This window comes from Hylobates moloch, unplaced genomic scaffold (genome assembly GCF_009828535.3).
Source record: "Hylobates moloch isolate HMO894 unplaced genomic scaffold, HMol_V3 SCAFFOLD_20, whole genome shotgun sequence".
Taxonomy (NCBI): Eukaryota; Metazoa; Chordata; class Mammalia; order Primates; family Hylobatidae; genus Hylobates; species Hylobates moloch.
In genome coordinates, this window is record NW_026652295.1 from 8,205,475 (window position 1) to 8,230,130 (window position 24,656).

Here is a 24,656-nt window from a genome sequence, read left to right on the forward strand (position 1 = left end):
GAGCCGTGTGAATAACCACCATGGGTAACTTTTCTGTTCAAAGCATGCTGGTCCCTAAATTAAATTAAAGCTGGAATATGGATTGGCAGAATAATTCAGGCAGAATTTAGTTTACAAACAACTTCTGAACAACTTGCATGATATTCAACAGAGCTTATATGTAGATTATATGAAAACTTTTTTTTCTTTTTTTTTTTTTGAGACAGAGTCTTACTCTGTCACTCAGGCTGGAATGCAGTGGCATGATCTCAGCTCACTGCAATCTCTGCCTCCTGGGTTCAAGCAATTCCTGTGCCTCCCAAGTAGCTGGGATTACAGGTGCCTGCCACCATGCTGGCTAATTTTTGTATTTTTAGTAGAGACAGGGTTTTGCCATGTTGGCCAGGCTGGTCTCAAACTCCTGACATCAGGTGATCCATCCGCGTTGGCCTCCCAAAGTGCCAGGATTACAGGTTTGAGCCACCATACCCGGCTTATATCAGAACTTTAAAAAAGCCAAATCCATACAGTTGACTGGAATGAAACCATAGAAGAATTTTTTGAACATTGTTAGGATCAAAATATTAATACCTACATTAAATAAAAAGCTTTTTTTTAAGTGCATGGTATGGCACGAAGCCTTTAGTCAAGGAAATTTAAACAAAATTATCCCTGCCCTGTAGGAGTTTATAATCTAAAACAGACAGTATTGATCTAAAGACATGCAATCGGTTCTCTATTATTTGCAGGAACATTATCTGCTCTTAAATTGATCTATGGCAATTTTTAGAATGATTAAATTATATATTACTCAGTATACAACTTAACTATATTCTTCTTCCTCCAGTAATATTACTATTTGTAATGGACTATAAAGAAAATTAAGACTATCTAGCACCTTTGGAAATGCATGTAATTTATGCACAAGTGGGATAATGTCACATACTTTAGGTGCAAATTTAGAATTGATTGCACTATAGGGAGATGACAACCTCATCTATGCTTAGAAAAAAGTTGTTTTGTTATAAGTTGTTTTAGAAGCTGAATATTGGGTTTTATTGTGGATATAAAGCATGCCATTAGTTTGCTAATATCTTAACGTGAGAAAACTTTCATCTAAATACTGAAAGGTAAAAAGTGTTGGGAATAAATCCTAAATATTAACTGATAATGTGATAATGTTTCCTGAATACCCTGAGGAACGCTGATGGGACAGAAGTTTGAGATATTTTAAGCTCAGCAGCTTCTACCTATGAGTGCTTTCTCTGACAAATTGCATGGTGGATAGAGCACATGCTGCTCACATCACGGGCGTCCTTACCATTTTCGTACAATCCGGTTTGACTTCCAATTGCTGATGACTGTGTCTCTGGCCAGTGGGGCCTGCAGCAGTCTGGGAGTACTGGAGGAAAGAGTGCCATCAAAGAGCAGCTCTCAATTACACACGCAGAAGATTAGGTCTGTGGGTCCCAGTGGGTGAATGAACACGGAGGAGCACCACGCTGAGTGTCCATCTTACAGTTTCCCAGGGGCACAAAGTTATAGTCACCTGAGGGGCAAATTACTTGACAAAGTAGCTTTTCCTGACTTCCTTCCCATCTTTACCTCACTCCCCGACTTTCTAACCAGTGTTTCTTGGGATCAATTTCCAAATAAACTACGTGAATTCAAATCTTTGTCTTTGGGTATGATGTTGAGGAAGTAAAACTAACACAGTGGGCTATTTCCCTAGCTACAGGCCTCCTTTTTCTTGTACTATATTATGGGACCTGAAAAAATACATAATTCAGAGGTAGTGGCAGCACAAGTTCCTTGGGTAAGTACTTTTGGTAGATAAAGATGAAATAGGTGTAGACAAGCAAGGTTGCCTAGAGCAGTTTAATGGAGACTTTGATTACAAAGTCCTATACTAAAAATGACGTGAAAATACTGTAGAATCTTGTCTCAGAAATTCCTGATATTAGACATAACTTAAAGCATTAAAAAGTCAAACTGTTGAGTGTCTGTTGGAAGTAAGCTAAAGATAAAATATATTTAAGAGTTATCCATAATATTTGCATGCGTGTATATATGTGTGTGTATTTATATATGTAATATTTTTGCAAAATATTTCATACTTTACTATAACCTGTTAATATGCAAAGTTACCAATTATTTATTAGATTACTAGATTAGTTGCAAATTTTCTGCCTCCTCTACTCCAGCCACATGGGTAGTGGCACCAGGACAGGACAACTGGAATAAATACCTCAGGCAGAAAGCAGAAAATTGCAATGTATGCAGTAGTCACTGGTCCCTGGTAATGATGAAATCCTGTGGACAACTGTTATGTAGTCTTGTCAGTGAGAGAAGTGTCATGGTCAGAACTTGATTCTGTTCTCAGGGAGGAATTTTCCCGTCCACTGTTCTGTGGGGCCCCTGCTTCTGCTATCTGGGAAGCTTTGCTTGTCTATTGTCTGCCATGGCTGCAATGGAAGTTGAGGGCTCTAGAGGTTTTGCTGCCTGCCTCCTGCCTGTATGAGTTGGGTGGCCTAAGAGTTGCTTCAAGGCTCAGCCAAAAGCTTTTATGTCCTAGCTCATGGTTGTTTTTGCAACATAATTTTCTTTAAAATTAATAAGACTTTCATCTCTTCCAGGCACAGGAAGACAAATGTTGCATGTTCTCACTTATATGTAGGAGCTAAAACAAATTGATCTCGTGGAGGTAGTGAATAGAATGGTGGCTACCAGAGGCTGAGAAAGGTAGTGGGGGTAAGGGGATAAAGTTATAAAATACAGTTAGATAGAAGGAATAACATCTAGTGTTTGGTAGCACAATAGGGCTACTGTAGTTAAAAATAATTTATAACACATTTCAAAATAACTAGAAGAATAAATGTGGGATGTTTTCAGCACAAAGAAATGACAAATGTTTGTAGTAATTGGCGATGAATACCCTCAATTACCATTATGCATTGATCATTATACATTGTATGCTTGTATCAAAATATCACATGTACCCCATAAATGTGTAACTATTATGTATCCATAAAACTTAAAAAATTTTAAATAGAAAGCAACTAATAGACTTACATCTCTTTGCTTACAATCAGTTCAATATGCCAGCTACCGTACCCACAATTCTTTTTTAGACATAATTCTTAAAGTAGTATTATCTGTTTTTCTTCTCATCACCATTTCTTTCTTTTTCAACTCAATGACATCTACCCCAAGGCCACGAGGCTTGGGTTGAAGGCCTGGTTCAATCTGAATTTTGTCACATAATTATATCTTAAGACTGTTCATTATTCAATCTCAAAAATTACGTATTAATGTTTGAGGTAAGCATTCCCAACTTTTGAGGCTTAAAATTTCTGGGTTCTTTCTTATTCCCTTTCATTTTTATGTGTACTTTGGATAATTCTTTCTTGTGGTCATTTCTTCTTCTAATATCTTGCCAAATAAAGCTAGTAACATCTAATGCATGCTCACATAATTCTATTTTACAATATCTTTTGCTACAGCCACAGGCTAGGGAGGTTAGTGGCCTGCCTCCAAAGGTACCATGGGCATCATTGTTACTGAACATTTTGCCTCTGCTTAACTTGGGGTTTCATTTTTCCAGCCTCTGATATCAGTTTCCTAGTTATCTCCTGCCAGTGCCACCAATTTTAGGGTTTTGTTTTTGTTAGTGTCCATTCTTGGTAATAATTTCTATTTTAGTTAAGATAACACCAATTAAAGCATCAGATAAACCTCGAAATTTAAGAGGCTTAACATGTTAAGATGTTTGTTTCTTGCTTATGTAAAACTCAGTAGAGGGGCTGGGGTTTTATTCTATGCATTCATTTAGCAACCCAAATTAGCAAAACTGTTGTATTCAACAGACAGTTTTTAAGGCAACAACATCCAGCCAGCAGATAGAACCCTTAGCTTCTTCTGACCCTCCTCTCCACCTATGCTGACATCTTAGGTGTCCTCTGGCTTTTAATATCATCTCTTAGCTGACAAATCCCAAATCTTCTTTTATCGAAATCCACCTAGCCCCTGGATTTGTGTATGTAATTGCTTATACAACAACTCCACTTGGATGTCAATCAGGCATCATTAACTTAATATATTTGAAACCAAATGTTAATTTTTTCTCCCTAAAATTGCCACCCCTTAACATGATCAATCAATATTTGGGACTGTGATTTACCAGTTATTCAGGGTACAAACCTGAAAGTATTTTTTGAATCTCTCTCTTTTTTTTTTTAGTATCATATAGTACATAGAATCCATAAACAAATCCTATCAGTGATACCTTCAAAAACATCTAGAATCCAGTCATCTCTCATAGCTCCATAGCCATCAGATTTTACTTGTTGTAGTGTAGTCATGATCTAACAGGTCTTCTTGTTTTCACTCCTGCCCTCTTAGAATGCATTTACCACACATGAGCCAGGGTAATATTCTACAAAATAAAGAGACTACATTGCCCTTCTATGTATAAAACTCTGCAGAAACCACAGGTTTTCCCTGATCATTTATTTAAAGTACTTCATAGCATTTGTCATTATCTGACATTTCAGCCATTATGTTATACAGTTTTTTTGTTTAATTTTCTGTCGTCTCAACGAAGAATGAATATCTATGTCATAGACTTTTCTTTATTCATGGCTGTCTTTATAACACCCAGGATGGTGCTTGCCACATGGGAGATGTTCTAGTAGTTTTGAATGAATAAATAAATGAATGAGCTACATTTTCTATCTTTTTTTTTGGTGCTTTAGTCTTTTTGTCTTTATTTATATGACTTTTTAGTATTAACCATATGTAATCATTATCTCATTAGTATTAAATGAATTTCTAAATTTGCCCTTTAGTTTACATGTCTGTCTATCCAGCTAGCTAGCTAGTAATATAATAATAAATAATTTCTTCTTCACAATATTTTCCATTGTTCTTCACCTTAGAAATTCCTCCACTCTCATAAGCCTGGCTATATTCTCATATATTCACCTAATGTCTTCTAATTCTTAGTCTAATTTTAGAGGAGCATGGTGACCAGTCTTCATCCAGAGCTATTCTAGGATTCACAGTAAATTCTCCAGATCACAGAACTTATCTTCAGCAATACTGCTTGCCTGAAGGTTTCTAAAAAGGTTTGCACTATGAATGCTCTTTACTGGAAGTAGGCAGGCCAGATCTCTTTCTCCCAGGGATCTTCAAAGAGGTACTGGGGTGCTGCCTAGTGGCCTAATTCCTTCCTTCTTTGCCCGACTTCCTAATTGAAGGGAAGGAGACTCTTTCCAGAACTGACAGTATACTTTTCTTTCATTCAGCAGCTGCTAGACATAGTAGGAAACATATGATGTCTAAGTCATGTTCCTGGATTTTATGGAGTAAGTTGAACGCTGTATTTTTAAGGAAAATCTAGGAAAAAAAATTTCCTTTTTTGAAATTCCACCAGATTCATTGATATTTTAAAGCCAGTGGTCCTGGTAGGGGTGTGTGCATGTGTGTCTGTGTGTGTGTGTGTGTGTGTGTGTGTGTGTGTGTGTGTGTGGCTCTGCTTGTAGTTTTGCAGATTAAACGATTTTGGAGAAACCATTTATCTCAGAGTGATCAAATATTTATATAGTCATTGCCAAAATTTTCCAGCACATGACAATAAAGTGTCTTGTCTTTTGTCTTACGCTTGACCTACATTAAGTCACCATATGGGCTAGCTGTGGGGTTCTATTGGGTTGGGTGTGGGGAAGGAGGGGAGAAAAAAAGCAGGAGGGATAGGCAGGTGGAGATTGAGGAGGGCAAGAGAGATTTGCCTTTCTGGGGACTTGAGGTTGTCCTGGATATGCAAGAGGATGGAGAAATCAGACTTAAGGCATCTTGTGGAATTGTGGTAGAAAGGAAAGGAGATCAAGCCTTGATTAAATTGAAACAGCAGAAAACAAAGCTTTTTTTGTAAGATTTTACTCAACTGTCATAGTATTTCAAGTCTTGAAAAATCACATTTTCTAAAATGTGATAGATCACTTTTTTCACACTCCAGTATATTGTAAAAACACTTCTCTAATTTTTACTTTCAGAGAAATATTGTAAAACTCTTGCACCATAAAATTCAGAATCCCAGAGACTTATCAGTTTGAATAAGCCGCAGGTTACTGAGGATAGGTGATGTCTTGGGGAAATATGTAAGCCAGCCACAGAGCCTTGATTTAGGGGCTAAATCTTGGAGCAAACTAAAGGTGGACAGGCGCAAATAGACTCCACATTACTTTTTACACTAAGTTGCTTTCTTTTGGAAGAAAAAAAGGCCATAATAAATACCATTTCCAGGATTGTATCCAGTAACAGCAAGGACAAATTCCTGTAAGATTTGAGAGAAGTCCTATTGTTTTTCATTTTTTTTTATGAATTACTATCATAGTTCCTTTCTTACCTTTTGAATATATTAACTCCAGAATGTTCCTATGATTCTTAAATTCCAAGCTGCTTTTTCTAAAATGTCGTTTTCTTTCTTGAATAAGAAAACAATTCTAGGAATTTAGAATGAAATATTTCGTCTTTGTCTAGAGACTACAAGGTTCAAATAAATTCAACTTTCCCTCTTTCCTTTCTCATATATTTAAATATTATAACAATATTAATTTAGGAATGTCTAAATTTTTCTACTGTGATGTATTTACATCCAATTTAGGCATTGATAGTAATACAGTAAAAATTTATTCTCACATTCATTCTGCTATATTATTGATTATTCAAATAATTTCTGAGCTAATGAGCTATGTCAATCATTGGCCTGTGCAGGCTCTATAAAGATAATATAACATACATCTGTCTTTGAGGACCTTATAGTCTTCCTGGTGAGACAGATTATCATGCATAAAACTTTCAATTGATACTAGCTTTTTTTTTTTGAGACAAAATCTCGTTCTTTCACCCAGGCTGGAGTGCAGTGGTGTGATCCTGGCTCACTGCAACCTCTGTCTCCCGGGTTCAAGTGATTCTCGTGCCTCAGCCTCCTGAGTAGCTGGGATTACAGGTGCGTGCCACCACACCTGGCTAATTTTTGTATTTTTGGTAGAGACGGGGTTTCACCATGTTGGCCAGGCTGATCTCAAACTCCTGACCTCAGGTGATCTGCCCAGCTCAGCCTCCCAAAGTGCTGAGATTACAGGCGTGAACCACCACACCTGGCTGATACTAGCTTTTACAGAGTTACAAAGAAAATGGGATTGAGCACAAAGATAGGCTAACTATATAAGGAGTTCATGAAAGTCTCCTCAGAAGAGATGACATTGGAACTGAGTCTTAAAAGATAAGTAGGCACCTTCAGTTGATGAAGGTGAGAAAGAACTTCCCAGGAGAGAAAGCATGCTTCTTGTAATGGCAAGTCTTTGTTTATTTACTTTTTAATTTAAAAAATGTTTAAGTTTTATTTTAGGTTCAAGGATACATGTGCAGGTTTGTTATCTAGGTAAATTGTGTGTTGTGGGGGTTTCATGTACAGATTATTTTGTCACCCAGGTAATAAGCATAGTACCCAGTAGGTAGCTTTTCAGTCCTCATTATCCTTCTTCCCTCTACCCTCAAGTAGGCCCAGGTGTCTGTTGTTCCCTTCTTTGTGTCCACGTGTATTCAATGTTTAGCTACTTCTTATAAGTTAGAACATGCGGTATTTGGCTTACTGTTCCTGCATTAGTTCCCTTAGAATAATGGCCTCCATCTCCATTCATGTTGCTGCAAAGAACTTGATCTCATTCTTTTTCATGGCTATATAGTTTTCCATGGTGTACATGTACCACATTTGCTTTATCTAGCCTATCATTGATGGGCATCTAGGTTGATTCCATATATATATATATTTTTTTGAGATGAAGTCTTGCTGTGTCATCAAGCTGGAGTGCAGTGGCGTGATCTTGGCTCACTGCAACCTTTGCCTCCTGTATTCAAGCAATTCTCCTGCCTCAGCCTCCTGAGTAGCTGGGACTATAGGCACACACCACCACACCTGGCTAATTTTTGTATTTTTAGTAGCGACAGGGTTTCACCATGTTGGCCAGGATGGTCTCAATATACTGACCTCATGATCTGCTCCCCCCGGGTCTCCCAAAGTGCTGGGATTACAGGCCTGAGCCATTGCACTCGGCTGATTCCATATCTTTTATAGCAGATCTTGATGTGCTTAGAAATGATGAGGACTTTAGTATAACTGGAATGAATTTAGAGGCGTATTGGTGGCTTAATGGAAGTGGAGAGGAGTTTAGATAGAATTACCAATGGGATATTAGGCCAGAAATAGATTGGAAGGGCCTTGAGAGCTAAAATAAGGAATTTGGGTCTAAATCTGGAAGGAATAGGAACCAAAAGGAATTTTAAAGCAAGTGGTTGACATGATCAGATTTAATAATTAGGGAAATAGCTAATGTCTGTCAATACCCTCTGACTTGGTCAGGGAGTTATGAGACAGGAAGCCATTCTAAAAAACCCAGGCAAGGGCCAGGCGTGGTGGCTCATGCCTGTAATCCCAGCACTTTGGGAGGCTGAGGCAGGTGGATCACGAGGTCAGGAGATCGAGACCATCCTGACTAACATGGTGAAACCCCGTCTCTACTAAAAATACAAAAAATTAGCTGGGTGTGGTGGCGGGCACCTGTAGTCCTGGCTACTCAGGAGGCTGAGGCAGGAGAATGGCGTGAACCCAGGAGGCGGAGCTTGCAGTGAGCAGAGATCGCGCCACTGCACTCCAGCCTGGGTGACAGAGTGAGACTCTGTCTCAAAAAAAAAAAAACTCAGGCAAGATTATTATAAAGTCCCAAAATATGGCAGAAAGGATGGGACAGAGGATTGGACTTAAGATATTTCTGCTACATATCCCAGAAAGAAATAGAATGTTTAGAATTTCAAGCGTTTTAGGAGGGAGCATAAAGTGAGATAACATGTGAATTTCATACCAAGATTAAAAATTTACAACTGAACTTTAGATCTTACCAAGGGAACATATTTTAAATAGCCTTGAATTTTGGTCTGCCAAGTTATGTTTAAATGTTACCATGTTCAAGCAAGAAGAGTCTTTTCCTTCCAAACAGAGTGCTAATGTCCACTTTCATACCTCCTTAAATATCTACAGCATGAAACAACCTACGCAGACATATCCGGATTTCCTGGAGCTATCAGTGCCTTTTGTGTTGTAAGACAAAGGCAATCCAATAAAGACATCTCTGTTCCCCAAGTGCTCACCAAAGTCACAGCTCAGAGAGTGCACGTTATAGTTATGTCTTTTCTGGGCTTTATATTTTAAAGAATATGATAATAAAAAGGAAAAACAAGCTTCCTGGTAAACTGTATTTATAGCCTCATAGACTGTAAAGGTTTCAAAGTTTAAAGACACTTAAGAGCAAATGTCTTCCTTTTTCAGCGTTAGCCTTTTTCTCTAGCCCCAAAAGTGTGCAAGGCAAAAGCCTGAGATAGAGAGGAAGTAGTATAAGATAGTGTGGGAGGTGTTCTAAGTCTGGGGCTCATAATCCTCTAAAATACGTGGGTCTTCAAGCCTACAGACAAGCTACAGAAGGCCTTCCAGCACCTGAAATTGTGGAGACAACTGTGGCGGATGCATGGATGACCCCTTTTTTTTTTCTGGGGAAATACTTGATTGTTTTCATTAGAATCTACAGCCTTAAACCTTGACTATATAATTGGACACGTACAACAAATGGCTATCATATAGATGAGTATATTATCAGAGCAAAAATAATGATTCAGGTAAGTTCTTGCCACTTCAGAAGATACAATTAATTTGTCTCAATGGATATGAGAGTGATCTACTTAGTTATGGATATTTGTAAAGTTTGTTTAAATAGCTCCACAACTTTGGGCATGCTTACCTCTCCAAGCCTTCTTTTTCCCCCATTACTATCTCCTAGGTTTGCTGTGAGGTAATTTATGTAGACCAGTTTGCACAATCCTTGGAAAACATCTTAATTATATATTTATGACAAATTTGGATATGACATTTGTTATACATCTGTGTGCAGAGCAGCTATAAATATAAAACTTAAGCTTAGTGAATTGTTAAAAATTAGTCATATTTCACTTATGATCATCTCCTCTTGGAAACTGAAGAAACAAGATCAAGTAATAAGTACGTTTATATTTTCTAAGTACTATTTTTAAGAAGTTAAATGTTAGCTTCTGGTGTCATGAATAAGAATTGGAGCAAATGACAAATTCCAGTATATGGCTTGCTTCGGAGTGAATGGTCAAAGTATTGTGATAAAGTCGCTAACCTTTGGGAGGATGTACAACCAATAAGAGTCAGGCCCCATTTCCAATGAGCAGGCCCCATTCCTGATGACAAGAGTTATAAGAACATACAATAAAAAGATTGAACTCTGGTCAAAGGCCACAGCTGCTACGGTCCACATGCTGCTTGCTGGATATGGAGCCAGCCCTGGAGCCCTAACCTGATTCCTTAGCTTTGGCAACACAAGCATTTGAAATGTGGGACGAGGTGGGGCCCAGCATCATCAAGTCATAGTCTGAGAGGTCTTGGTCACTACCATGACCTCCTTCACTAGCTCATCAGTCTGAGGAAGAAGCCCAGGCTGCCACAAGGCCTTGTCTTACAGGCAAATAATTAATTAAGATGGAAACTTACATGTCTACTGACCTCCAGTGATTAGGCCTCTGGTTCAAGAGCTGAGTTTTGAGGACTTACTTAAATTGGGAAGACTATGACAGTTGTCCTTCCTTTCTCCCAGCCGCCTTCTTCCCTCCATTGTTCCTCTGGGTAGCTTAGAGGTCACCTGTGGAACATTTAATGGCCCTTTTATTTGATATTTTGGTACTTATATATGTCTGTCTTCCCAGACAAACTTTTCCTCTGACAGAAAAGATTTTAAAGACATTTTAGTAAAACAGAACAAAACAACCCAGGCATGAGACAAACTGATTATTAGTTGGAGATTTGGTTGGAAGATATTAGCTAGCCCTGAAGCAAAAACACAGTTTTCTCCATGTTTTTCTATAACAGTATTCATAAAGTTACATGTAAGTTGGACAGCTTATGGTTGAGCAGTGACTAAGAAGAGAAATTGGGTTGCAACAGAGAGCACAGGCATTGCTGCCAGCCAGACAGGGCTTGAGACCAAGCTACCGATTCTTAGCGATATAATGGTGGGCAATTTGCTTCACCTCTTGGAAATGTCCTCTTCTGGGAAATGGGGGTGATAATGTCTCAGCGGGTAATTTTAAGAATTAAAGGTAAAATGTGCAAAGTGCCTGGCACCAGTGACTACCGAGTAAATTTAAAATATTTTATATTTCTTAGTGTTCGTTTCTTGCTCTGCCTTAAAAAAAAATTGCACATCAAATACTTTATTCTTCTGCATGCAATGCATTTTTGTAAATCATCTGTTGCACATAGTGTTAGGTGCTTGGAAACAAAGAGGAGTAATGCAGATCTTTTATATTCAAAGAAGTACTAGCCTAACTGTGTTTGGGGTGCTTGTGTACATGTCCAAAGAGTGAAGCATAATAATTCCTTGTCTTTTTGAAAATTTTATCTAAACAAAATGAAATCAATGAATTAATTTTTTGGAGGGCATATGTGACATAGACGTTCATAGATGACTTTTATGTAGGATTAGAGGGTATAGAATTCTAAGCGGCTGAATCCTCAATTCTGAAATACAACACTAGGGACTTATGGAAGCTAATCACGTAAACATAGCTCCTTTATTTTTCCAATAATAGTTTAAAATTTGTCACGTTGGATTTTATCTGAAGTCAATCTGACTTGACTATAGTTCTAGGCCTTCCTCTTCAATTTTTTTTTTCCCCCAAAACACCTGATGGCTGAGTCCATCAAGTTCCCAAAATAGATTTACACATTTTAAAAAACAGATAATCAGGTTTTGCTTTGCATCTCTTTTTTTTTTTTTTTTTCTCAATGTCCAGGAAACTTTGTAACACCTGCTTTGCAAAATAAGCAAGTAATCATCTATTTTGGAGACAGAAAATAGAGGAGGTGAGAAATGAGATAACTGGCTTCAACTCTTGTTATTTGGGCAAGGAAATTATTTGTTCAGTGATTTTTGCCACTAGAACAACTTTTGCATTGCTTTGGTTTCTCCATATGCTTTGGAGAGACAGGAAAGAGAATATTGCACTAAAAATCTTGTTTCAATTCAAGATAATTTTGCATATATTTAGGCTGAGTAGGGAAGTGGCATTACTGAAATAAAAGTGTTTTTAATACAACTTGGAAGACATAAATGAACACATTGAGAGGAAAATGAATCAATAATTTTATTTTAGAATTGAAAGGGATTTTAGAGATCATCTTGTTTAACTGCCATATTTACAGATGAATGAACTATTACGTGTTTTGCCCACAGTAGGTCACACAAACAAAGGTGTCCTGACTTCTAGAATAGGCCTTTGTTCCTCTCTCACTATAAATACGTGACTATCCTGCAGAATGGCCTAGTAGGTATTGTCATGTTGCTGTTCCTGGTTGGGAGGACTGGGTGCATGTACAAATAAAGTTTACATAATACCTGATACAGAAATCTTGGTGCCCTAAAGTAACTATTTAATGATGATGCCTTTGCTCTATTCAGACCAGTGAAATGAACACACATTTCTGGCTCCATTTAATAAATTGCCTCCTTGAGGGCACTAAATCCTGCTCTTCTGGAAAGGCTCATTCACCTCACATGGGTAAACAGTTTGCTTCTTCATGAATTCTGCTGTTTACTCACAACAGTAGAAAGCCTGTTTTGTGTTATTGCTGTTATCAAAAATCTGGAGACATCACTGCAGATTGGAATGAGGTGGTGGGAGACCGTTGCTTAAGTGGGTATTGTTCAGCACAGCTTAATAGAAAAGGTTGACCAAACATGTTAGAGTTACCATCGAATAAGTTTATCGGGGGAACCAGTCCCCAATATTTCAACATAGGTTCTTTTCTATTTTCCCTAAGTGTCGGCTGGTCTGAGAAATAAAGAGAAAGAGTACAAAAGAGAGAAATTTTACAGCTGGGTCTCCAGGGGTGACATCACATGTTGGCAGGTTCCGTGATGCCCACCTGAGCCGCAAAACCAGCAAGTTTTTATTAGGGATTTCAAAAGGGGAGGGGGTACGAATAGGGAATGGGTCACAGAGATCACATGCTTCAAATGGAATATATCTTTAGTAATGGAAACCTTTTCAAATCTAGTTAATTTTGCCTTTCAAAGTCACTGTGAATGGGTGAAAAGTAAAATAGCTCATCTGTAGATCATAAGTTAATATTGCTGAATTTTAAAAAATTTGATGAGTCAGAAAAATTTGCATTGGTATCATCTACATTCACTTTCTACCTTTAAGTTCATTACTTTCCTTCACACACTGACCTGTGATTCCCCCAGAGGCAAAGTTTCAAGGTCAATTATGTGAAAGTAGTTTTAAAAGTAACCAATCCAGACATGGATTTCTGAAAAATAAAAATTGAGTTCAAGCAGTCAGAATTCTGTAGTATTCTTCACTCTTTTCTTTCTTTTTCAAATAAAACTTTCTAAACATTGTAGCTCAAGATAGATTAATGATTCCAGTTTTTAAATATATTTAAAGCTCAAGTTGTTGGATTTTAAAAAATTTTGACTCCTCCCTTTCTCTTTCTCTTCCTCCCTCCCTCCTTCCTTCCTTCCTTCCTTCCTTCCTTCCTTCCTTCCTTCCTTCCTTCTTCCTTCCTTCTTTCCTTCCCTCCTTCCTTTTTTCCTTCCTTCCTTCCTTCCTTCCTTCCCTCCCTCCCTCCCTGCCTTTCTCTTTCTTTCGTTCTTTCTTTCTTTCTTCACAATATAGGTTAAAAAGGAATAGTAACAGATGATCCTTTATACTCCTGTTGCTTCACTCTGAAGAATTCTTTCTTCTCCTCATCCAGGCCTTAGCCAAAAGCTACAAATGAAAGAAAATTTCGACCCCATGTAAATTTTTTGGAACATGTACCGTATTGGTGGACATGATACAGTTTCGAAGCATTAGGTCCTTGTTAAGAACAATTCATTAATATTTTTCTATTGGATCAGACTTACAGATAAGGTCTGCTTCTAACGATGTCATCAATAAGCGTTTCACATGGGAAATAATGGGAAATACATTGTCTTGTTGATTATATATATTCAGGGAGTTTTAGGCGAATTTAATAGTGAATTATGAGTGGAGCTGCCATTAACTATTTTAAAACATGTATGTATTCATGCAATTCTTTAATCCTTAAGGAGCATAACAGGACTGAATTATCCTTCTGTCCCAGTCTGTTTAGGCTGCTGTAACAAAATACTGTAGACTGGGTAGCTTATAAACAACAGGAGTCTGGGAAGTCCAAGATCAAGGCCAGCAGACTTGGTGTTTGGTGAGGGCCTAGCTCATAGATGGTACCTTCTACTTGTGTCCACACATGGTAGAAGAAACAAGCTAGCTCTCCGTTTTTTGTTGTTTTTTTTTTCAATAAAGGCACTAATTTCATTCTAAAGACAGATCCCTTATTGCCTAGTCACCTCCCAAAGGCCCCACCTCCTAATACCATCACTTTGGGGTTAAGATTTCAACATAGGAATTTTGGACAGACACACACATTCAGACTATATAGCATCTTCTTTTTAAATTTTTTATTATTTCAGAGACATGGTCTCATTTTGTCACTCAGGCTGTTGTGCAGTGGCACAAACATAGTTCACTGCAGTCTTAAACTCCTGGGCTCAATAAATCCTCCTGCCTCATTCTTCTCAGCAGCTGGGACTATAAGCACATGCCTCCATGCCTGGCTAATTTTTAAAAAAACATTTCTGCAGAGGCAGGGTCTTGCTATGTTGCCCAGGCTGGTTTTGGATTCCTGATTTCAAGTCATCCGCCTGCCTTAGCCTCCCAAAGCATTGGTGTTACAGTTGTGAGCCACTGCACCCAGCCCATAGCACATTCTAATATTACTCTTCAGAATTTTAGAATCTTACTTATGACTGGCTTTGTTCTTGCCTTTTCAGATAGAAAAGTTATATTTTCAAAAACAACCCCAGCACGTTGTAGTCTCACTATTACATGACTAAATTCTTTGGTGTTTGCCTGGCCTCCCCCAGCTTTAGCATGGCCCCTAGAATAAGTGCGTCCCAAAAGAGTCAGGTTGTCCTCCAGGCCCAGAGAAACCAGGAATCTGCATAATGAGTGTATACTGTTTTGAATTTTATTCCCACAAGATTTCTCATTTCTTTCCTTTCTTCTTCCCTCCCTCCCTCCTTCCTTCCTTCCTTCCTTCCTTCTTTCCTTCCTTCCTTCCTTCCTTCTTTCCTTCCTTCCTTTCTTCCTTCCTTCCTCCCTCCCTCTTTGCTTTCTTCCTGTCTTGCTTTCTTTTTTTTGTATATTTGGTGGTAGTTGCAGTCCATTGGGATAGAGAAATAGGAAGAAAAGCATTACATAGAAATTAGGTATATAAACTAAAGCAACAGGAATTAAAAAACACGAATTCAATCACTACATATTTCTATTTCAAAACTGACAAAAGCTTTAGTTTTAAAAATGAAAAAAAGAGAGAGGACAGAAGGTACATAATGGGTACAAAATAAGTGAAATTTAAATTCCTTTATTTGCATTACATTTCCCTTAAACTTTTAAAAATGACTTTTTACCCTCTCCTTAAGATATCCAGCCTTGTTTCTTCTGACCAGCTGTCTTGGAGTTTTCCTGAAATGACACTCTCCTTGGCAACTATCCCCTGAGCCTTATCATCCCAATTTTAAAATCTCCATGTCAAGTTCTGAGAACTTCTAGCTTCTACTTTCTTTCTTCATCAATGAAAATTTTAATCAGACATTGTTACAGCTGTTTGGATGTTTATTTATCTAAACCCTCTAAAGTTTGAGAGAAGAATCCCCTCCCCTCCCCTCCCTCCCCATCCCACCCCTTCCCGCCCCCCCCCGCCCTAACCCTCCCTTCCCCTCCCCTTCTTTCTTTTATTCTTAGCAAAATGCCTAAATGTTTCCATCAAGAGGCGATGTGTGCACTGAATACTAATTGCAAATGCTGTGTCCTTCACTTTCAGAATTGCTAGATAACATATTAAAAATTGGTTCATAAAATGCTTGTGCATAATATAACTTTAGGAACAATTCTGTCCATTTCTATCACTTATAGATGAAGAACTGCAGCCTAGAGAGATGGAAATGACTTGCCCATTTTGTGTTTGGTCTCTTCATGGGGGTTTTGCGGGGGAGCCCTGCCCTCACAAACTGCCAGGTGTATACTGTACACACCAGTCATGAATCCAGACTGGGAGGGAAGAATGATTACCAATTTTTGCCATCTTGAGGGGTAAGAGTGCAATGATTTGGAGTCTCCTTGAGAGATTAATATGGGACACTGACCACCCAGAAGAAGATCTAGGATCACATATACACAAACATTTATATATATCCATGTACATATCTACAGACATTTAAAAATATATACATGTTCTGATTTGTTAATATTCTTTGAAAGTTAACCAAATTAAAATTTCCAAATCCCCTGGTAAAAGTTCACTTGTAACATGATGAAAGGGGATATTCAGATAAGATTTTAGAACACCTTCTCTAGAACTAAAAAACAAAGCAAAACAAAATAAAACGTTACTTCTCAAAAACTCCTTTGAAGCAGGTGTTCTTGTCAAATACTAAATCCATGACCAAGTATTTCAGTGTATGAGGATTCAGAAATATATATATATATGAATATATATTTAAATGTTTCTTTATATGATTTGGTTTTCTCATAGCTTATTTGTCTGTGTGTGTGTGTGTGTGCACGTGTGTGTTTTGCTACCACTTTATTCGGTGAATATATCCCACAGAAACAAAATCTGTCCACTTAGTTCATGAGTTTTTTGAAACAGTTGGTGTCTAAGTAACTTCATCCTTGGCAGAAATAACTTCCTGTTTTAAAAGAAAATAACTTAAAAGATCGTATAAGGAAGGCTCATAAGGCTTCTTGGAAATCAAACAGTTCTTACAAAACATTTTGATGTGTTTAGTACAGAAGAATTAGGAACATATGGGTTACATTTTCCTTAAAATGCATATGGTTTTTAAAAATTTAAGGGGTAATGTTCTTGGCAAAATAGGTTTTGCCAAACCCAAACTGTTTAAAGAATTGTTCAAGATGTTCAGTCAGGCCAAAAGGCCCCAGGCTTCCACAGTCCTAATAATAGAATCAATCAGGAAAACCAGAATGAAGTCACTAAACTCATTTTAAGAGTCCCTTGAAATAACCAACCAAAATAAATCTCAGTGTCGTAACAGTCACAAGCAATTAGAATATAATAACTTTTATGCTCATGCCGAATAAAACCCCAAGCTAGTAGTTAAAATCGTTCTAGGAATTCTGGAAAGTTGGCAGTGTATTTTGTTTGACTAAAATAATTGATTACATCTATAAAAATAGCGAAGAGACTAGAAGGGATTTCACAGATAAAGCACCTACCAGAAATAATTCAAGAATTTCACCATGGTTTCTCAAGGAATGGAGGTTGATATGCTTGTTTAAAACCCACACATTCTTTGGTAAAAAGGTGTATGTGGAGATGATAACTACAAAAAATTTCATTACCCTGGTACTAAACACTACTTCTCTTATCTGGAAAAGAGTCTATTAAGTCACTTAGTGATGGACCCAGAGATGGTGAGATGAAATAGCCAGTGACATCAGACCAGAGGCTGTATATGTATATGGCATGAAGCAATTGGGTAGTTGTTTCAAAAAGGAATCCAATCTCTGTATGGTAGTATTTGCTTCCCAACACTAATCTTTTTTTTTTTTTTGAGACAGAGTTTTGCTCTTGTTGCCCAGGCTGGAGTGCAATGGCGCGATCTTGGCTCACTGCAACCTCTGCCTCCCAGGTTCAAGCGATTCTCCTGTCTCAGCCTCCCAAGTAGCTGGGATTACAGGCATGTGCCACCACACCTGGCTAATTTTGTATTTTTGGTAGAGACAGGGTTTCTCCGTGTTGATCTGGCTGATCTCGAACTCGCGACCTCAGGTAATCTACCAGCCTCAGCCTCCTGAAGTGCTGAGATTACAGGTGTGAGCCACCACACCTGGCCACGCTAATCTATTTTGAAATGACATCACAGTCTCAAACTAAAGGGTTGGTAAAATTATCTTGATTGGATTGGACTTGTTCTCATGAAAATATCTTCACATTCTTTTTCAAGATCTTCATTTTCTACTCATGACTTCTCTCTTGGCATTATGAGTAAGCCACTAGAGTTCCCTCTGTTGGTTGACTCCTTGGTGTTTTAACAAAAATTGCTGCAGGGTGTTAAATAACTTTTTAAAAAATCTTTTGTTCTTTTCTGACTCAGACTTTATATAATCACCTCCAGCTAAAGACAGAAACATTATGTCTACCAGTTGAGCCAATTGAGCCAATAACAAAAGGGTTCTGGAATTCTTCCAGTTTCCTTTTCTCCCCTCCAGAGATTCCTGGCATTCTCTCCTGCTGAGCAGAATATGAATTACTAGACAATTTGGGAACAAGGCTGTTCTGATCAGCAGACATTTGCATGGCTGTAGCATTTGTGGAGAGGCAAAGCACTCAAGGAAGTAGCAGCAGTGTTGCCCCTTCCTGTCCCACCAGCTCTCTAACAAACTATACGTTTTGCAAGGGGATGGGAGTAATGCATTTTAAGGATTTGGGAGGTTGTCCGGGTTGTGCGTTAGGTGTTGTGGCTGTGATAATTACTGGCTGTATTCAGAGTTGGAGGCTGTTAGACTTACTTGCATCTAGATCTAAGCCCATAGGGGATTGTGTGTGTGATGCTTAAGTGTGTGTGTGTGTGTGTATGTGTGTGTGTGTGTGTGTGTGTGTGTATGAAGGTGGCTTTATCAGAATTACTGGATGATGGTATGGAAGAAAGAGAGGCTCTCAAAGGGCACTAAAAAGGATACTGAAGCTATGAATGAATGTCTAAAAGTGATTGAAGATGAGTGATATAGTTTCACTGTCCAAAAATATCTAAAGGGAATTAGCCTTTACGTATCAAGGAAAAAATAGTTTAATTAGAACATTTCCAGAAGTCCCTCTCACAATCTTTTCACTCACATTCGTACATAAACCCAGGCTGGTTGATTCCTTTTTGTTTGTACATGCCTTCTTGATTTCCAACTTGGTCCATGTAGTTCCCACCACTTTCCCTTCTGCACATTGCAGTCCTACTCTTCTTTCAAAGAACTGTTTGATCTCTATCTCCTATATGACAGTGGCTTTAAACATTTTGGTCATGACCCACAATAAGAAATGATTTTTTTATCAAGTCCCAGTGAATGCAAAATACATGCACACAGACATCTGAAACAAAAGCTTCATTAAATTATACACATATGGACTGTATTTGATACGTCTATCCTATAAAGCCTAGTCATAACTTCCTAAAGTAATTTCATGATCACCAATGGGTCTTTATCCACTGTTTGAAAAATACTTTTCTGTGAAGTTTTCTGTGACGATTCCAGCACACTGATCCTTCATTTGTCTAAACTCATAGAACTTTTGTTGTTCTGACAACTTGTTGGGTACATATCAATATACGACATTAATATGTCTTCCTGTCCCCAGTTAGGTTATCAGTCACTTGATGGAGGAGATTGTACATTATATATTACTTTGTATTCTTCACAGTGTCTAATATAAAGGACACAAGTCCTTTCTAAGAAAAGCGTGCTGGGATTCTCTCTACAACTCGCCAGAATATCTTCTGTCACATTTCCCATCTAAACTCTGAAATATAACCCAATTTTATTATTTGTGAATTTGGGATCAGAGCAGACTCTCATTCTCCTCAAATCCCCTGCTGTAATGGATGATATTTCTTCCTAGAGTTCTTAGTATTTTTCTGAGGGCCTTTAAAAAAATTTAGAGCCAGAAATAAATAAGGTGAGGAGCATACAACATATACATAATAGCCTAAATTCTTCTTTTTTTCTTTTTTTTTTTTTTGAGACAGAGTCTTGCTCTGTCACTCAGGCTGGAGTGCAGTGGCACAATCTCGGCTCACGGCAACCTCTGCCTCCTGGGCTTAAGCAATTCTCCTGTCTCAGACTCCTGAGTAGCTGGGACTACAGGTGCGTGCTACCATGGCCAGCTAATTTTTGTATTTTTAGTAGAGATGGGGTTTCGCCATGTTGGCTGAGCTGGTCTTGAACTCCTGACCTTAGGTGATCCACTCGCTAGGCCCCAAATTATGGGATTACAAGTGTGAACCACCGCACCCGGCCAATAGCGTGAATTCTTGAGTAGGAGTGGAGACAAGGGTAGGTTAGGCTAGTAGACTATTATGAGAAAGAAGAAGATGAGTTTTTCCAGTATGTTTTTTCCTCCATTACATTTAGAAAAGGTAAATAAGAAGTTTACTCAAGCTGTGTCTACCTATACAAAACTGAAAATAACATCCTTTATAGACAAGCAAATGCTGAGAGATTCTGTGACCACCAGGCATACCTTACAAGAGCTCCTGAAGGAAGCACTAAATATGGAAAGGAAAAACCACTACCAGCCACTGCAAAAACATACCAAATTCTAAAGACCATTGACACTCTGAGGAAACGGCATTAACTAATGGGCAAATAACCAGCTAGCATCATAATGACAGGATCAAATTCACATATGACAATATTAACCTTAAATATGTATGGGCTAAATGCCCCAATTGAAAGACACGGACCGCAATATTAACCTTAAATATGTATGGGCTAAATGCCCCAATTGAAAGACACGGACCGGCAAATTAGATAAAGAGTCAAGACCCATCGGTGTATTGTATTCAGGAGATCTATCTCACGTGCAAAGACACACATAGGCTCAAAATAAAAGGATGAAGGAATATTTACCAAGCAAATGGAAAGAAAGAAAAAAAAAGCAGGGGCTGCAATCCTAGTCTCTGATAAAACAGACTCTAAACCAACAAAGATCAAAAAAGACAAAGAAGGGCATTACATAATGATAAAGGGATCAATGTAACAAGAAGAGCTACTATCCTAAGTATATATGCACCCAATACAGGAGCACCGAGATTCATAAAGCAAGTTCTTAGAGACCTACAAAGAGACTTAGACTCCCACACAATAATAGTGGGAGATTTTAACACCCCACTGTCAATATTAGACAGATCAATGAGACAGAAAATTAAAAAGGATATTCAGGACTTAAACTCAGCTCTGGACCAAGTGGACATAATAGACATCTACAGAACTCTCCACCCCAAATCAACAGAATATACATTCTTCTCAGCACCACATAGCACTTATTCTAAAATCAACCGCATAATTGGAAGTGAAACACTCCTCAGCAAATGCAAAAGAACAGAAATCATAATAAACATTCTTTCTGACCACCTCGCAATCAAATTAGAACTCAGGATCAAGATACTCACTCAAAACTGCACAACTAAATGGAAACTGAACAACCTGCTCCTGAATGACTACTAGGTAAATAACAAGATTGAGGCAGAAATAAATAAGTTATTTGAAACCAATGAGAACAAAGACACAACGTACCAGAATATCTGGGACACAGCTAAATCAGTGTTTAGAGGGAAATTTATAGCACTAAATGCCCACAGGAGAAAGCGAGAAAGATCTAAAATTGACACCCTAACAGTACAATTAAGAGAACTAGAGAAGCAAGAGCAAATAAATTCAAAAGCTAGCAGAAGACAAGAAATAACTAAGATCAGAGCGGAACTGAAGGAGATAGAGACACGAAAAACCCTTCAAAAAAATCAATGAATCCAGGAGCTGTTTTTTTTTGAAAAGATCAAGAAAATAGACCGCTAGCCAGTTTAATAAAGAAGAAAAAAGAGGAGAATCAAATGGACACAATACAAAATGAAAAAAGGGATATCACCACTGATCCCACAGAAATATGAACTACCGTCAGAGAATACTATAAACACCTCTATGCAAATAAACTAGAAAATCTAGAAGAAATGGATAAATTCCTGGACTCATATACCCTCCCAAGTCTAAACCAGGAAGAAGTCGAATCCTTGAATAGACCAATAACAAGTTCTGAAATTGAGGCAGTAATTAATAGCCTACCAACCAAAAAAAGCCCAGGACCAGATGGATTCACAGCCGAATTCTACCAGAGGTACAAAGGGAAGCTGGTACCATTCCTTCTGAAACTATTCTAAACAATAGAAAAAGAAGGACTCTTCCTTAACTCATTTTATGATGCCAGCATCATCCTGATACCAAAACCTGGCAGAGACACAACAAAAAAAAGAAAATTTCAGGCCAATATTCCATCAATGCAAAAATCCTCAATAAAATACTGGCAAACAAAATCCAGCAGCACACCAGGATTGAATCTTACTGCTAAGACTTTATTCAGTGCCTGTCACCAAAGCAGTCCTTGTTGAGAGGGGACGGAATTTCTTGGCTGGGTGTGGCTCATGATTCCATATGGTTGGTGAGAGATAAGGGTGAGGATGATAGTGGTGGTTGGGGAAGGGGTTTAGATGCCCAGAACCACATGAATGGAGAGGGGCTAAGTTAAAGTGCTGTTACCAAAAAGAAGGATAGCCTGAGAGCAGAAAACAACAGATACTTACTGTGTGTGTTTGTAAATTTCTTTAAAAATAGTTTTTTCATAAATTGACTATCTTCACATTTCTGTGACTAGGATTATTTTTAAAAGACCAGAATTCAGGTGCCAATGCCATTTACTTGGATTCTCAGTTTGTTAAGAAAGTGAAAATGTTTTGGAAACCATAAAGTGCTATATTCATGGAAGTGACATATTTAAAAGTTTTTTAGTTCCTTCTCTGCCACTAGTTATAATATGTCACTGTCATAAATTTAAATAATCATGATAAAATAATACTAGTCTCATGATTAGCCGACACTTTACAGAAAAATCTATTTCTATTTTTGAAACAGAAAAAATGGTTATTATATGTGTCATGATAGTGTTAAAACAATTTTAAAGAGAAAAAGAATGAATCTTAGATGGTGAAGTTACTTAATACTCTACAATATATTGTAAGGAAAAATCTTGCCTTTAAATCTGCTTTCTTATTCTAAGACTGAGACTTGAGTCACATGTATAAATTTGCCTTTTAGTGTTCTAAAAGTATGTGAATAAGTACAAGTACAAACACATTAATATATAAAATAAATATAGAAAACCTATTATTGAATTTCAGCTATTTAGAGCATGTTATAGTTCTGTTAAATTTGGAAATTGAATATAGAGATAGTTGTGGAAAGAAATATATGTTTCTTGATGTTTTTATTACCAGTGTTTTAAGAAGAAGAAATTGATCATAGCCCAATTCGCACTCTGTTAGTAGTTAGCTGTTACCTTGGATGAAGTCACCTCATCTCCTCAGGCCTAGTTTCCTCATCTGGAAATTGAAGAAATTTAATTAGATGCTATATAAGGCTGCTTTCAGTTCTAACATCCGGCAATTTATGCAAGTTTTGAAAATGCTAGGTCACAAAATATTATTTTTGGGAGGAAGTGATCTAGGTAAACTGCCAATGGCAGAAGCACATATTTTAAATATTCCCTGCATCTAATATGGTTACTTGATTCTGTCCAAACTACTGTGAAAACACACAGGTGATTGTGTAGCTATTTCTGTGACCTGCATATTAAAAGGTTTAAAGTCTCAGATGTTCCAAGAGCAGCCGTGTGATTTCGAACAGGAAATTTGATTCAACTCTTCTTTCTAGTAGGAATGAAAGTCAAGGGTAGGTCGATAAGGATTACAATGGGTACCTACTGTGATCAATTTGAAATGTTTCAAAAACACATGGTTGGTTCTTGGAGAGTAATTTTATTGAACTGACCAGTCTGTGGTAAATTACTTCATGTTACCATGTACGCCAAATTCCTTGTCCCCTTTTTCTCTTGCTACCTTCCTCTCTCCTATTTTCTCTCTCCTATCTCTCCTATTTGCAGGAGAGGACTACAAATCTGCTCACTCCTTTAGTTATTTTCTTTTTTCACCATCTAATTGACTCTACATGCTGCTATCCAGGCACAGCCCTTTGAGAATGTTTCCCAACCAGAAAAGAAAACAATAATAGAAGTGGCTACAAAATATAATTTTTTCCCTGACTATTAATGCAGAAGGAAAAGGTCTAATGGGTTGCAGATTTCTTCCTATTTGAATAGCGTGACCGTGACCAATTAGAAAGGAACCCCTCAGCTGAAGTTGCATTTCCTTAGTTCCCCTCCATCAGGGCAGGGCCTGGGCTCGGGTGAGGCCTGGCTGGTGTTCTATGTATGGAAAGAGGAATGATGTGCAAATGGGTAGAGGTTTCAGTGACGGGGAGGAAAGCAGAGTTCTTTAAACTATTATTAAGAATAAGGCAGCAAGACTCCAGTCACCCTGCTAACCCTTAAATATTTTTGGCTGTCTGCCAGCATGTTTCAGTATTTCTTTGAAGCTTTTTTGTACTTATTGCAGTAGAGTAATTAAAGTGTACCTTTTCATCTTTACCTACACACGTATACACACACACACCCCCCAATCCATTTTGCTCTGACATAGACTTGCTGGGGGCGGGGCTTGGGGGCCCAGAGGTTGGGGGAGATGCAAATTCTCTCTGGAGCCCTCCTGAGACCTAGGAATGAACTGCACCTGGGAAATGTCTTAGGGCTGGAGCTGCAGCACTGATTCTTTTGAGCTCTT

At 38.0% G+C, this 24,656-nt stretch overlaps 2 long non-coding RNA genes across 2 annotated transcripts in view; one reads left to right on the plus strand and one right to left on the minus strand.

Moving 5' to 3' along the window:
* LOC131382083 (uncharacterized) overlaps positions 1 to 24,656 on the plus strand; it is a 335,812-nt gene that overhangs the window by 128,240 nt on the left and 182,916 nt on the right. The gene's annotated exons all lie outside the window — the stretch shown is intronic.
* The window catches only part of LOC131382084 (uncharacterized), a 46,906-nt gene continuing 27,467 nt past the window's right edge, over positions 5,218 to 24,656 (minus strand). Inside the window, exons 2-3 of the long non-coding RNA XR_009211256.1 lie at positions 10,604 to 10,751; positions 5,218 to 5,291 (exon numbers count right to left, since the gene is read on the minus strand). This is a non-coding gene — a long non-coding RNA (uncharacterized LOC131382084). The remainder of the gene's footprint in view (positions 5,292 to 10,603; positions 10,752 to 24,656) is intronic.